We start from the raw sequence: 10,479 nt of genomic DNA, 5'->3' as shown, positions 1-10,479 counted from the left end.
GCTTCTTCCTAGAAATGACACGTGACACTTCTGTCCATTCTTCGTAAGCCAAAGCAAATCACAGGTGTATTAGTTATCAATTGCCATATAACAAATAACCCTAAAACTTAGTAGCTAAAAGCAATGAACATTTATGACCTCATGTAGACTCTGAGGGTCAGGAACCTGTGAGCCGATTAGCTGGGTGGTTGTGGCCACAGGTCCCGCACAAGGCTACAGGCATTTGGAGGCTGGACAGGGGCTGGAGGATCTGCTTGCAAGGCGGCTCACTCACACGTCTGGCAGCTTAGGACTGGTTGTTGGCAGGAGGCCTCGGGTCCTTACCGCATGAAACTCTCTAAAGCACTCCTTGAGTGTTCACATGACATGGCAGCTGGCTTCCCCCGGAATGAGCAAGTCAACAGAGAGTCCAAGAAGAAGCCACAAAACCTTTAAGGACCTAGTCTCAGAAATCAGAGACTTCTAAGTGAGTCAGTAACTCCAGCCCATGCTATATGGGCAAAGCTAAGCTCCACCTCCCGAAGGGGGGAGTATCAAAGAACATGTGGATTTTTTAAAACCACTTCACAAGCCTGCACCTAACTTCAAAACAAAAGACGTGGCTGGGAGACGAAGCATAAACATTTGGTGAGGAGTACTAATGACTGGAAGAATCCTAGGAGATTTCATTGGCCACTTAAGAGTTCAACAAGATCTCGATCTGAGGTTTACTGCTGTGTTTATGAGTCTTTACTATATGAATCTTGGGGTTATGGTGTTGAAAATATAATTTGAACCCAATCCAGGAATCCCTTGGAATGGGGAGGGGGAAGCCCAGCAACCAGACTTCCTTGAAATGATGTCATTCCCAGGGCTAATCCCCTCTGGGAAGAAGAGCTTCTTCACTTAAAATGAAGCCCTAGGCAGGCGGGAGTGGGGAATCCGCTTTTCTCTATGATCCTCATTGTTCCGACCTTGGGGACCAAGGTGGTGTCCACCCTGTGGAACTGGGAGGTCTGGGGTCAGAAAGAGGGGCCTCTCTGTGTCCATTGCTCATGTGTATGGCCTAAGCTTTTGGTCAAACCTGTTGGAATGGGCTAGTCTTGTCTCAGAGGACCAGACCATGAGAGTAGGCGATGTATCCACACTTGGATCAGAGCATCAAGGGGAAAGAGTGCATGGGAGACAGGAGTAGCTGAAGAGAGCCACATGGTCCAGCCCCCTCCCCAACAAGAGAGTCTGTCTCATGAGCAGACCTAGAAATTCTGGGTTGTATCCTATTAATGTATCCAGCATTTTGTTCCTACCAGCTACCCCCAATCTGCCTGACCGCACAACCAGAGCTGTCAACACAGCGGCCCAAGAATCCAGGCAATGTGAAGATCTTGGCCCATGAGTGCCAAGGTCATATCTGTGAGGGAGGTGTAGTCATTTCCAGACCCAAGGCCTGAGGCAGACAGAGATGGAAGACACCTCCAGACTAGGACAAGAGGTCCAGAAGGGCTGGAGATACTTTCTCTATCTGATGTATCTGAGGCCCTGCAGGGAAATGAAAACCACCTTCCCCAGGATCTGGGAGAAATTTCTGGTGAGCCTCTCCCCGCTGCAAAGCAAGGTCACAGGAACAAACATCCTGCACAACACCTAGTGCTCTGCCTGCTCTACACTGTGGCCTTTGGACCACAGGGTTGTGGCACAGTTCCAACCCGGGCCCAGGGTTTGCTGTGGCCACAATCATTGATTGTACTTGTATGAGGAACAAGCACAGTTTGTAGCCAACTGAACTTTCTTTTGTCTCCCACTAGCCTTTAAATTTTATTCAGTGGGTAAAACTTTTCTTCTGCCACAGGATGAAAATGCAGCAGGCCTCATGATTTTTCGTGTGCTCAGTTTTAGGGAAGAGAGAGCCTCGCAGTTACTTTAGGTCAGAAAGTCACTCTTGTTCTGTAGTTATATATTAGTCAGTCTTCACTCTTCATTTAAAGGAGTCTTGTTCCTCTCCCCCAGCCAAGGCTTGCAGTTGGTGCTGCCACCTCTAGGAAAGGCTGCTTCTTCCTCCAACCCGATCCCCTCTCCTCCCCACCCCACAGCGGCTGTTTCCATCATCACCAGGTGAGGGAGAGGGCAGCAGATGAGGTAAGGTCACATGCCACTAGGCTAGATAGCTTGGTACTCTCTGGGTTGGTAGGGAATTCAAGCTGACTTTCAATTGCAGGTGCTCCAAGACTCCCACCCCTAGATCTTCCTCCTACGGTTCCCTTCCCCCGTGATTCATCTGTATCCTAAATGGTCACTGGCGACACCTTTAGTTCCAGCTTCCTGCTGCTTGGGCCCCACAGCCTCTCCCCTCTGCTTGGCCCACTTCTGATCCGTGGGAAGCACTCACAGTCCCCTTAGTTCTAATGAAGTCCCAGATGATCCTAAGACACCAGCCAGGTCCTGGCTCTGCCTCAAAGACCCAAGTCAGCACATCTCTCTGTCATCCCCCAGAGAAAGGAATCAGACCCTGGGCCCCTATTCACCTCTCAACTCCAGAGGTCTTGTGGCCACTGTCTCCAAAGGTGGCCGCCACCAATGTCTCCCTTCCCTTTATGTGCGTGTCCACTCAGCTATCAAGAAGTAGAATCTATTACCCCGCCCCCTTAAGTGTGGACTAGCCTGTGACTGCTTAACCAGTAGCACAGCTGGAAGTGACTCAGCCAGTTCTGGACCCATCCTTTAAGAAGACTAGCACCTCGCCTTTCCTCCCTGTTGGTACCTACATCCATGCTGTGAGGAAGCCCAGGCAGCCACATGGAGGAGAACCGAGCCCCTCAGCCAACAATCCCAGCTGAACTCCCAGCCATCAGATAGCACCAACTTGCCAACCAGATGACCGAGCCATTTGGAGCACAGACAAGTGTCCCCACTGAGCCTGGTCCAAATTGTAAAAATGTGAACAAATCAGTGATTATTGTTTTAAGGCACTAGTTTTTAGGGTGGTTTGTTTTGCAGCAATAGGTAACTGAAACGCTTTGCAAGTTCTCCAAGTAGCCCCGTGGAAGCCTTTCTCACTAAGTTTGAGGTGAAGTAGATGGCAGGATGGGGGATTCAGCATGGCAACAGATCTCTCCAAGGAAATCTCTTTGCAAATTACCCACTCTCCACACACTCTAACCCATTTTCATATCCCTGATCTGCCTGAGGAGTTGTGAAAACCACTTTAAAATTTCCTTTATAAGGTCAAAGTGTATGGGAATTCTGTCTGACGCTCACACAGATGTCTACTACCGTTCATATTAATTCCTCAGTTAAAGCTGGGGCTCAAAACACCTCACGTTCAGAGTCTGTGGCACTGGGTCCAGGACTGGCTGGGGCAGACACTGACGGTGGGAGTCTTCAAGCAGACGGATGCAACAGTGATTTTTAAAAAAATTTTTAGGCAGGAAATCCTGGCAGAGTCCTATTTGAAGGTCCAAATGAGTCAAAAGCTATGCTGTAGTTGAAGAGGGAGGGGGACGTCCAAGCTGGGCCAGGGCACCTCTCTTTGCTCCTATCCCCCTAAAGCAACATAAATGGCCTGGGGTCTGCAGAGCACAATTTGAACACCACTTGTGTAAGGCAGCCAGCTTGGGCTTCGGAGCAGGTGAACATCTCTGCATCTCGGTTTCTTCATCTGCGAAATGTGGAAGATGATGATGCCTGCCTCACCGTTTTTAGGAGAATTTGATGAGCCCAAGAGTGTAAGCACATCTGCTCTTACTTGGTAATCCACAATGTCTCTGCTTTCATTCTGACTCAAGTCTCAACTCAACAGTAGAGAGCCCTCCGCGGCACCCCAGGCCTCTGCAGATCGTCACTCTCTGGGACAAGCGAAGCCCCTCTTCTGGAAAGTGGCCAGACTCCTGGTAAGGGAGGGGTTAACCATGGTTTCCCTCCCCCACAGGATAAAATTCAGGCGGGAGAAAGGCTGAGGCGACTGGGAGGATCACAGAATTGCTGGGATGCCCTGAGGCCTTTTCGGCACCCCACATGGTGACCCAGGAACTCCTCCCTCACAACCACTGTTGGGAACTTGCTGCATGCTAGGCGAATGCTAAGTGCTTTCCCTGCACTGTTTCATTTAATCCCCACAACGACCCCACGATGCAGATACTATGACCCTGCTTTACAGGTTAGAAAACTGAGGTTCATAGATGTTAAACCAGTAATCCCCAAGTTTGGCTGACCATCAGAAGAGCTGGGGAGCTCTTAAAATGCACATTCCTAGGGCCCCACCTCACAACAACAAAACCAGAACTCAGTTCTTTAGGGTCCAAGGTCTCACACCTATCCAGTGGGAAGACAGGGCTGGGAATAGGGGGAGTCAATGGAGGCGGCTAGAGCCAGGGTGCACCAGAGAGCCAGGCCCTCTTACAATCTACCCGAACGTGACCCCAGCCTCACCGTAGGCCCACCCACTGCAAAGCCAGAATTGGAACGCAGGCCACACTCTTAGCCATGAAGTTGCCACCATCCCAGGATCCCCTAGGGCAGAACTTCATAAACGTGAAGATGCGTCAAAGCCACCAGGAGGGTGCTGACCCAACCAGCTGCGTGGAGTTTGTGATTCAGTAGGTCTGGGGTGGGGCTGAGAATCTGGATTTCTAAGTTTCCAGGTGATGCTGATGTGGCTGGTCCAGGCTCCACACTTGGAGATCCACTGCCTTAAGGTGGAAGGAGGAGCCGGCACCTAGAGCAACAGGTGCTTCTCTAGATTTCTTTTCTAAGGGTCTGGCATGAAGGGCTCTGAGCAGCCTGGATGCCCCACTCTGCAACCCCAAGTTACATGTACCCCAAGCTGGATGAATTCCCCCATCTATCCTGCACGCGAGCTCCTTGATGCCAGGCGTCCCAAGCTGCTCCTGGTCTCAATAAGGAACAGTATCCTGGGGAAAGGGTCTACAATTTGCCAGTGCAGAGAAGTCAGGCCCTACCTGGGTCAGGACTGATGGGATTTCTGGTTTCTGACCACTCCGTGTGGACCCCCATCCATCCACGCGGGGGCTTCTGGCATGGTGGTGGTGTGCTCACGTGTGTTTCTATGCTTTTTGCAGCTGCGCATTTACCACTGACCAAGAAAAGAAGAACCGATTTAAAGTTCTTAGGCTCTCACCGCTCTCTCATTGAGTAATTGTCCTGAGAGCAGTTGCAGACATTAGCACTAATTACTTAATTTAATTTTATGTGCTCCTTGTTAGGGTCCCAAATTCAATCTACAAATTAATGGCAGCTCACATGCAAATGAGTGGAATTCACAGTCCCCAGACTTCATGGTTTTGGTTTTGTTCTTTACAACAGCCCTACAGCCCATAAGCCAGCACTGGGTATTTCCTTCTCATCCTCAAAAAAACTCTTTCTGATTCATCAAGCACCTAATTGCACAGCTCTTGAGGGACCTTTCTACCAAAAATGAATATCAGCATCCAGTGGGCCTTGGCCCCTTCATCACTCCCACCCCCACCAATTGCAGACTCACCCGCCCCCACGGCTCCCCTCAGTGCCCTGACTTAACTGACCTGTTCCTGACCCCTGACCCCTATCTGTTCCTCCCAATTTTTCCACTCAAACCTAGGCCCTTTAGGGTTTGGGCTAAGAGCCCTACGCTGGGCGTCAGGACATGTGGGCCCGCCTACTGACCAGCCGGCTGCAGTTTTCGCACCTAAATACAGGAGCAACAGGATGGTAGTTTCTGCTGAAGGAAATGGGAGGTGCTGCTGAGAAGAGAAATCTAGGGCTGTTATGATCTTAGGACTCGGGGAGGAAGTCCTTCCTCCGGGGGTTTTGGAACTCGGCTTGGAGATGTCGGGAGGGCAGGAAGCAGCTCTGGGGGTGGCCAGTGTGGGTGTGGAGCGCAGGGGGGATTCACAGCATCACTGGGCTGCCATTTCATTTTTGCTGGCAGCTGCAGTGAGGGACAGCCTCCAGCTTCCAGGGGGACCCAAAGAGCCCCTGGAGGATTCAGAGCTCTGGGGAGAACTAGCCCAGGCTGGACATAAGCTGTGTGGAGAAGCTCAAAGAGCTCCACCTCTGAAACACCATCGCCACGGGAGCCCAGGCCAGCCCCAGCTGACCATAACCTGCAGAGAGAGCGCTGAGAAACAGCTGTGGCCTGGGAGGCAGGCCGCACGGAGAATGGTCCTTTGGCCTCTTTATCTTCTCAGACATGAAGTGACCACAACCGGGAATCGCTCAGGGTCTCTAGACTCACTATCGGGAGGACACCTTTTTTTAAGGTTTACTGAGGTAAAATTGAAAAATAATGGGAGACATTCTTAATAAGTTGTATGTTGGGAGCTTGGAATCGCTTATTTGGGCCTCAAAAAATAGTTGCTTATTTTCATCCAAGTTGGTAAAGCAAGACATCTGTTATTTGAGAGAACTATCCTGTCTTAGCCCATCCAGGCTGCTGTGCCGTCATACCACACACCAGGCAGCCGATAAGCAAGAGAAATTTCTCACAGGCCTGGAGGCTGGAAGTCCAAGATCAGGTGTCCGCAGGCTCAGGTTGTGGTAAGAGCCCTCTTCCAGGTGCCAATTCTTTCTGGGCCCTCACATGGTGGAAGGGACAAGAGAGCTCTGTGGGTTCTCTTTTATAAGAGCACTAATTTCGTTCCTGAGGGGTCCACCCTCAGGACCGAAGACCTCGCTTCTTAATACCATCAGGCTGGGCATCAGGATTTCAACATATGAATCTGGGGGGAAATGAACACTCAGACCATAGCGTAGCCTGATCCCTACGGGCCCATCAGCAGTGATGTTCCATGATTCCATGAGCTATCCCCATTCCTTATTTACCTGAACAATAGCCAACAGTACTGAACACTTAGCCCAGTGTGCCAGGCACTGTGCTAAGCACTTGACATGCATTATTGTACCAAATACAACATTTCTGCACAGGAGGGGCTATACTTATGCCCACCTTGCACCAAGGAAACCAAGTCTCATCAAACTCAAGTAACTTACCCCAAATCACAGAACTCGTAAAAGGTGGAGCTTAGAGCTCCACTCCTGGCTGCTTCTCCAGCATCAGTCCCACCCAGAGGTCCCTAACTCCTGTGACAGTCAGGAACTCACTCTGCCTGTGGAGCAGAGAGACCCTTCCCCAAGCATGAGGACAGGGCACTGGGAGCAGTCAGATTGCAGCAAGGGACACTGCTGAGGCGGGCTTGGAGTTCAACCCTGGACCATCTAGGCAGAACCCATGTGTGGCAGAATGTTAAAAAAAAAAAAAAAATCCTTTTGCTGTTCTATTTCTGTTGAAGGATAGACACAGTTAGACAATACAAATGTATGCTTGTTCGAAGGGTTTGAAAGAGATGCTGCTGGGCAAGAGGGGGAAAGCAGCAAGCAAAGCCCTCATGCTTGTTCAGGAACTCTAAAAAGAAAGTATAAAACCCTTTTTCTTTTTTTTTTTTTAAAGGAGGCAGAAAAATCTCAAACCATGACTGGGAGACCGACGAAATGAGAGGGGTTTGTGGACTCTTAGATCAGAAAGAGGCACATCTTCCCTCACAAGCTGGATGGGTGGAAGCATGGGTGGTTGGATGGTGAGTTGAGAATTCTCTCCAAAACCGGGACTGTCCCAATCCCCAGGAGGGCTTTCGGGCCATCAAGTTCCCCCTCTCTAATATCCTTGCCCCAGATTCTGATAGGCTCTCCCAGCTGAGGATGGCCCCAAAGCCTAGATTACTGCTACGGGTGGAGAATGCAGGGGGCAGAAGCAGCAAGGAGTGGGCGGAAAGCCAGGGAGATGAGTTAGGAGCGGAGATTTCCCCCTGAGGAATCATACTGATGAAATCTAGGCTAGAGAGGTCCACGTTCAAAGGTCTGTTTACTTTATTATCGTTTTACCCCGAGGAATGTGCCTGTTGGGTTAATGTTTATTTTATTGAATAATCTAGTTTTAAGCATGTCAATAAGAGTCAGTGCTACTTTATAGGAAGAAAATGCAGTTTGTGGCTGATTTCATATCTCCACCAAGAGGTCCTTCCTGGGCCCATTGGCTCTACTGCCACCTGGTGGTGGATTCCTTTAGCGCGGGGCTGGCCATTTGGGTCGCAGACCAGAACCCCAGCCCAGGGTTGGAATCCTGGCTCCGCTCACCCAGAGCAGGATGACCAGTTCGACAGAGTTCCACTCTCTGAATTTCAATTTCCACATCTTAAAGTGGAGACCGTAATACCGGCTTTGGGGGAATTTTGTGATGATTCAATGAGTTAACGTATGTGTAGTGCCTAGTGCAGAGTAAATGTTTAATAAACTATTCATTAGTCGTATTGGGAAAGAACTTGATATCCCCGTGGGGTTCTGTTCTCCTCATTTCCATTCTGACTCGAGTGAAGCTATGGAAGGCATGGCCCCCGCACTGGCGGCTGAATCAGAGGCTGAGAGATGTTGGCATGTTGGGCCAAATCTAACAGGGGAAATGTAACAGGAATAAAGTTATAAATTATATTTATTGTCCACCAAGTGTCCACAAATGTGGGGGATGCCTAGCTGACAAAAAAAGACCAGGCCGAAAACACTCAGAGATTGTTAGAACACACAGCTCAACCACAACCAACTGGGTGACTCCACACTGAAAACTCTAATTTGATCAACAGTCGTGAAGGAGCAACAGATATGACAAGCCTTTAAAATGTTCACTCACCCTGACCTCTTAATTCCACTACTAGGACTCTACCCAGAGAGAGTTGTACACAAAGATGCTCATTACAGTGAAAAATTAAAAACAATAAATGTCCAATAATAGAGGACTAGTTAATTAAATTGTGGCTTACCCATATGCAGTCCTTCAAAATTTAAGGGAAAAATCTCATCATATAAATTGGGGTGTGGAATATAATTAGAACTAGAGGATCATAACATACTGATAAAAAGTTTCAATTAAATGAAGATAAAAATTAGAAGACTTCATGCACCTAATGAGACAGCTTCAAATTGTGTAAGGCATAAATTGACAAAACTATCAGGAGAAATCGACAAGTTCAACATTGAAGTAGGAGATTTTAATACACCTCTTTGAGTAGCTGATCAAGCAGACAAAAAATAAAACCAGTAAGGAAGAAGGGTTGAACTCCACAATTTAGAAGCTTAATAAGAACCCTGCATAGTACACTGCACCATACAGCTGAAGAAAACATGTCCTTTTCAAATGCAGACTTGACCACACACACAGAGAAACCAGCAATATCAGTACTTGATGCTAAATTCTAAGACTGGTGAGGAGAGCGAGCCAGATGCTCTTTGTTTGGAACTCAGAGAAGATCTCCCACGGGAGGTTATGGCTAAGATGAGTTTGTGAAGACAGTTCTCCAGATAAATAAGATGGGGCTGGGAGCTGAGCCTGCCTCAGGCAGAAGTCGCCGGTCTGAGGGTCCTGAGGCAGACAAAAGCAAGTGAGCTCAGGGAACTACAGAGAGCATCCCTTGGTGTCTGTAATACCAAGCTCTCTTAGTCAGCCTGCTTCCAGACAGAGGCTCTCTCATGAATATCCAGGCCCCACCAAAAGCTATGGTTCAGTTTCCGCCTCTAACAAGAGACGGGGGTCTTCAGTTACCTCCAAGCTGGGGCATGTCCCCCAGAGAGAAACATGAGCTGGGCCCGAAAAGGAGCCGTCCAGAGCTCAGGTGTCAGGCAGGCATGGTGAGCTCACCACGAGCGGGAAGGTCACAGGACTCTGCGGCTCCGCCAACCACCAAAGAAACTCTCTGTCCATCGCCTACGGGGACCCCTAAAGAGCCTTAGAGGCCTGCAGGCTGGGCCAAGCAAAGTGGGAGCCAAGACTTCCAGGCCTGGTCCAACCCAGCTATGTGACCCAGATCACCCATCATCCTCTGGGGTTCAGGCCACCTGTTAAACACAGGTATCACTGGCCTCCTGCCCACCCCAGCAAGGTGTCACATACACAGGCTCAGGTTTAGGAGGGAACTCGAGAGGTGTTTGCAACAGTAACTGTCCAAAGCCCCTGCGTGGTGGAAAGCCAGTGTTCATCCCAAACATTCATTCAGCCAACTGCTTTCCCGTGTCCTCCCCACAAACCACTCTCCATGTGCCCCCATGACCTGGTGTGGGACCTCGCCTTATCCCCCTCTCAGTCCCCGTCCCTGGCTACTCAGCAAGTGGTGACATGTGATAGCCAAGAGAGGTTTGGGCAAGCCACTCAGGCCTTTTAGCTCAAGAGACAAATATGAAGGGAGAATACAGAAAGGAAGTTGGGAATCTGCTGTGTGACTGTGAGCAAGTCACTTCCCCTCTCTGGTCATGTCTCCTCATTTTTAAAAAGAGGGGAAATCATCTCTAAGTTCATTTCTTTCTGAAGATTCTGAGATCCTATCACTGAAAGAACTAGGTCTATTCCAAGGGTCAGTTGAGCAAATTCTTAATCAAAGGATATCCTCCCTTCCATTGACTTACCAGGGCTGCTGAGAGGTGCAAGGAATCAGAAGTGGGGCTCGCTGAGCCACAGACCGGGAATTA

This window comes from Lagenorhynchus albirostris, chromosome 5 (genome assembly GCF_949774975.1).
Source record: "Lagenorhynchus albirostris chromosome 5, mLagAlb1.1, whole genome shotgun sequence".
Taxonomy (NCBI): Eukaryota; Metazoa; Chordata; class Mammalia; order Artiodactyla; family Delphinidae; genus Lagenorhynchus; species Lagenorhynchus albirostris.
This window is presented reverse-complemented; position numbering follows the sequence as displayed.